Here is a 6000-nt window from a genome sequence, read left to right on the forward strand (position 1 = left end):
ACCTGGAGAAGTCTTCCGTATTTCTCGCAATGCACACGCATGGTCCGTATGTAATCCGATGTTTTCTCGCACCCATAGACTTTCATTGGCGAGTCTCGCCCCAAGATACGCTGACAATCGCAGCATGCTGCGATTTCACTCGGATCCTGAATACGGCCGAGAAAATATCGGATGATGGGAGCTGCCCCATAGATTAACATTGGGGCGAGTGCTATGCGATTTTTTATCGCATTGCACTCGTCCGTATTACGGTCTAGTGTGACCCCGGCCTTAGGCCGGGGACACACACAACGTATAAAAAAACGGTCCGTTTTTGACGGATGAGAATCGCACAAATGTTACCAAAACAGTGATCCGTGTGCAGTGCGAGGATGCGATTTTCTCGCATCAAATGATCCGTGTGACATCCGTATGGCATCCGTATGGTGAGATTTTCTAACACACTTGCAAAATGAGCAAATAATGGCTGAGCCTTTCCTGTCACCTGCCCAATGCCTGAGAATTTCTCGCAAGTCACACTGATGGGCCGTGTGCTGTGCTATTTTTTCTCACCCCCATAGACTTTCATTGGCGATTCTCAGCCGAGATACGCTGACAATCGCAGCATGCTGCGATTTCACTCGGATCCTGAATACGGCCGAGAAAATATCGGATGATGGGAGCTGCCCCATAGATTAACATTGGGACGAGTGCTATGCAATTTTTTATTGCATTGCACTCGTCCGTATTACGGTCTAGTGTGACCCCGGCCTTAGGGTCATATACGGCCATGCACCTCTCCAGTCGCTGTGGGGTTTTTGTTAATAGGATGGAGGGCGGCGTCAATATTTGGACTTCAGAGAGAGTAATAAAATCGCAGCTCACCTTCCCTATCCTTTACACCTTATATCTGACCTGTTTCGCCAATTACCTGGAGATAAATGGTTTTACAGACTAAAGGTACCTTCACACATAACGATATTGTTAACGATATCGTTGCTTTTTGTGACGTAGCAACGATATCGTTAAGGAAATCGTTATGTGTGACAGCGACCAACGATCAGGCCCCTGCTGGGAGATCGTTGGTCGCTGAACAAAGTCCAGAACTTTATTTCGTCGCTGGATCTCCCGCAGACATCGCTGAATCGGCGTGTGTGACACCGATCCAGCGATGTCTTCACTGGTAACCAGGGTAAACATCGGGTAACTAAGCGCAGGGCCGCGCTTAGTAACCCGATGTTTACCCTGGTTACCAGCGTAAAAGTAAAAAAAACAAACACTACATACTTACCTAACGCTGTCTGTCCCCGGCGCTCTGCTTCTCTGCATTCCTCCTGTACTGGCTGTGAGCACAGCGGCCGGAAAGCAGAGCGGTGACGTCACCGCTCTGCTTTCCGGCCGCTGTGCTCACAGTCAGTACAGGAGGAGTGCAGAGAAAGCAGAGCGCCGGGGACAGACAGCGGTAGGTAAGTATGTAGTGTTTGTTTTTTTACTTTTAGGATGGTAACCAGGGTAAACATCGGGTTACTAAGCGCGGCCCTGCGCTTAGTAACCCGATGTTTACCCTGGTTACCGGCATCGTTGGTCGCTGGAGAGCTGTCTGTGTGACAGCTCTCCAGCGACCAAACAGCGACGCTGCAGCGATCCGGATCGTTGTCGGTATCGCTGCAGCGTCGCTATGTGTGAAGGGGCCTTTAGGCCGGCATCACACTCAGCGTATAAAAATACGGTCTGTAATTTACGGCCGTAATACGCAGAAAAGTCCCCAAAATAGTGGTCCGTATCTCCTCCATAGGCAGGGTGTGTCAGCGTATTTTGCACATGGCATCCTCCGTATGTAATCCGTATGGCATCCGTACTGCGAGATTTTCTCGCAGGCTTGCAAAACCGACATATGGATATACAATGGATCCATGTGCTCAAAAAATTGTAACAACATATATACTGTCTATAGATATATATATATATATATATTTATATATATGTCAGTAGACACATATATGTATATATATTAATATTTCATCCAGCACGAGATAGCTTTAAAGCCGGTAATTCAATTGCCGGCTTTTGCTATCTCGTTCCTAAACCGGACATGATATGAGACATGATTACATACAGTAAACCATCTCATATCCCTGTTGCATATTCCACACTACTAATGTCGAGCCTGGGAAAATATTCTGAAAAGTTCCCACGCTCGAGTTCATATGAGGACAACCAGCAGAGGGCGCATCACCGCGAATGAAGGTAACTACAGGTCATTGACCTACTTTCCATTAATTCGCTGGGGTTTTACAGCCAGGAGCACAGCTGCATTATAGCAGAGCTCCTGGCTGTAAAATTATTTAACCCCTTCAGATGGATTTACATCGTGGGACGTGACAGATCATCGGAAGGTATGAGATATTGTTGTTTTTTTATTTTTCCTTTGTTACAGAGCGAGGGTCTTCAGGTAGATTACCAGGATAATAAAATATTCCAACAACCTGTGTTTTTATTTCATTAAAATAATTTGTAATAATGTGTGTGTTTTTTTAACCATTTCATACAATTGGATTAATAATGGATAGGTGTCATAATTGACGCCTCTCCATTATTAATCTGGCTTAATGTCACCTTACAATAGCAAGGTGGCATTAACCCTTCATTACCCCATATCCCACCGCTACACGGGAATGGGAAGAGAGTGGCCAAGTGCCAGAATAGGCGCATCTTCCAGATGTGCCTTTTCTGGGGTGGCTGGGGGCAGATGTTTTTAGCCGGGGGGGGGGGGGGGGGCAATAACCGTAATTTCAAAAACCTGACCGGCACATCCAACATAGACTAAGTGTGAACAGGTGCTGAACCTAGAGTCGCCAACTCGTATATAGTTAAGTAAATAAGGCAGCACACTGCAGCGCTGAAACATGCAAACTTGAAACACGAAATTTGAACTGCATTACTGCACTAGAAATATGAAAAATGAGAGCGTTTAGCGCATAAAAATGGCCAATTTTATGTGTACCTGGTAGCCACTTTACGGCATCTCTCTTATACCAGGTCCTACACTTGCCTTACCTCGCTGAGAATAAACGTCTCCATCTGAATGGGTACATGTGAAACCTCTTCCTAGACTAAAATTCTCTCTCTCTCTGTGGAGGGGTAATGGACCTGCTGTAATTAAAACACCTGTGGCTAGGAGGCGGAGTGCACGATCAGAAGGCTAAAGAATACATTTCAAAAACCTGACCGGCACATCCAACATAGACTAAGTGTGAACAGGTGCTGAACCTAGAGTCGCCAACTCGTATATAGTTAAGTAAATAAGGCAGCACACTGCAGCGCTGAAACATGCAAACTTGAAACACGAAATTTGAACTGCATTACTGCACTAGAAATATGAAAAATGAGAGCGTTTAGCGCATAAAAATGGCCAATTTTATGTGTACCTGGTAGCCACTTTACGGCATCTCTCTTATACCAGGTCCTACACTTGCCTTACCTCGCTGAGAATAAACGTCTCCATCTGAATGGGTACATGCGAAACCTCTTCCTAGACTAAAATTCTCTCTCTCTGTGGAGGGGTAGGACCTGGTATAAGAGAGATGCCGTAAAGTGGCTACCAGGTACACTGGTCTCACTGACATTATATATATATATATATATATATACCTATTCTATGTGTACACATTTATTCTACCTATTCTAATGTAAGCTGTCAGTGTGATTTTACTGTACACCGCACTGAATTGCCGGCTTTTCTCTCTAACACCGCTGCGTATTTCTCGCAAGTCACACTGCTGGTCCGTGTGTAATCCATATTTTTCTGGCCCCCATAGACTTCCATTGGCGGATTTTTTGCGCAATATGGTGACAAACGCAGCATGCAGCATGCTGCGATTTTCTACGGCCGTAGAAGACCGTATAATACGGATCAGTAAAATATGGCTGATAGGAGCTGGGCCATAGAGAATCATTGGGCTGTGTGTTATGCGTATTTTACGGATGTATTTTCTGCGCTCATACGTCCGCAAAACTCGCCAGTGTGATGCCGGCCTTAACGTGAGAGGGGCATATAACCTTATACGTATAAGCCATGGTGACGGATGGAAGACCGCACACAATACACCTGAGGGGCAGATTGAACATTTGATGCTGCCATTCGGGGTAACCAATGCTTCCAGTCTTTGAAAATGTCATTAATTATATAATTCTCACTGATTCGTGGATTTGTGGTAATTTTCCTGGGTGATATATTGAGTTTCTCACGTACACTGGAGGAACATGGTGAGCATGTCAGACAGGTTCTCCAGGTTCTACGTGACAACTATTTATTTGCTAACCTGGAAAAATGGCAATTTGTGGTACAGCAGGTCCAGTTCTCAGGACATTTGGCTTCTGCATTGGGGTTTCAGATGGACCCCGTTAAGGTCCAAGCAGTCCTTGATTGCTTCTAACCAAGTAACCTGAAAGCGTTAGAGATTTCTTGTAGTCGAGATCCTGAGGAACAAACAAGCGAAAAATAGGGTCTTATCTGATAACAAGATATAGTGAGAATAGAGGAGTATTACACTCACCTGATAGAGCAGCACCTCAGCAACATGTTCAATGTATAAATCAGCTGCTGCAGGACACGGGGCCAAAGACCGAGCAGAATAGCTGATCCGGGTATAATGTGTCTGTACCTGCACTGCTGATGAAGACTATCAGATATGGAGATTTCCTTAAAAACATTTATTCACATAGGTTTTCACAGTCAACGCGTTTCACAGTCACATAGGACCTCTTCCTCAGGACAAACCTGATAGCGGATGAACATGTCAAGTGTGGAACATTTTAAATGCAGTCTTTATGAAAAAAAAATCCAAACAAAGTACGATATGTCTAAGTTCATGAGGAAGTCTGACAAGCAAAAATAAATGATGGTTTATGAAAAAAAAACATTTACATACATTAATTACCGTATATTAAAAAGTACTTATGAATGAAGTGAGGTCACCTAAAAGAATGAATAAGCATGTATGTGATGTGAATGAGAAAGTTCTTGCCAGTAAATAAATCATTTATAAATGGTGTTATTGAGTTGTGTCAGTAGTTTCCTGTATGAAATGTGACCTGGTGTTCTGGAAGGTTCTGAAGTCACAGGTATAGTGGTGTAAAGCTGTGCACCACTAGTGAACTTGATGGATCAGCATCGGACTGAAAAAATAGGATTATTGGGAAAGAATCCATTGAAGCAGAAGACAAATATGTAACCCAATGGTTAATGCATTTCCGGGTTTGCTCGGCGAGAGTTTGGGTCCGCGCCCTGCATGTTTGGCGCTCTTTTGAGAGCCAATAAACATGCAGGGATTGTCTGCCACGCACTGTAATGCCATAGCCATGTTGGTTGTGGCATTACAGTGATTGGCTGGCCGCACAGCATCATCAGGTCTATAAGAGACCTGGCCTCGCCCTGCTCGTCACATTCAGCTCCTGATTCAGACAGTGTAGGGAGAGCTTCTGCCGAGATAGGGTCAGATGTGGGGGGTTTCAGTTAGTGAGGGTCTACCATCATAGAATCCACAAATCCAGCTAAACCAACAGTCCTTCTAATGACTAATTCCGGAGTATATAGATTGCAGTGCTAGGTAGGCAGGGGAGTGTATGTGGCTCTATACATATCAGTACAAGGCCTGCAGGCGCTGTATGTGGGTATATAGATATCACTGCATACATCAAGAGGGTCCATTCCATTACTGTCTGCTGCTGCCTATTACATATATACCTAGCCCCAGGTATCAGTGGTCAGTAGTGTTGAGCGATACCTTCCAATATTTGAAAGTATCGGTATCGGATGGTATCGGGCCGATATCCGAAAAATATTGGATATCACCGATATCCGATACCAATACAAGTCAATGGGACACAAATATCGGAAGGTATCCTGTAATGGATCCCAGGGTCTGAAGGAGAGGAAACTCTCCTTCAGGCCCTGGGATCCATATTCATGTGTAAAATAAAGAATAAAAATAAAAAATATTGATATACTCACCCTCAGAC

This window comes from Ranitomeya imitator, chromosome 2, assembly GCF_032444005.1.
Source record: "Ranitomeya imitator isolate aRanImi1 chromosome 2, aRanImi1.pri, whole genome shotgun sequence".
NCBI lineage: Eukaryota > Metazoa > Chordata > Amphibia > Anura > Dendrobatidae > Ranitomeya > Ranitomeya imitator.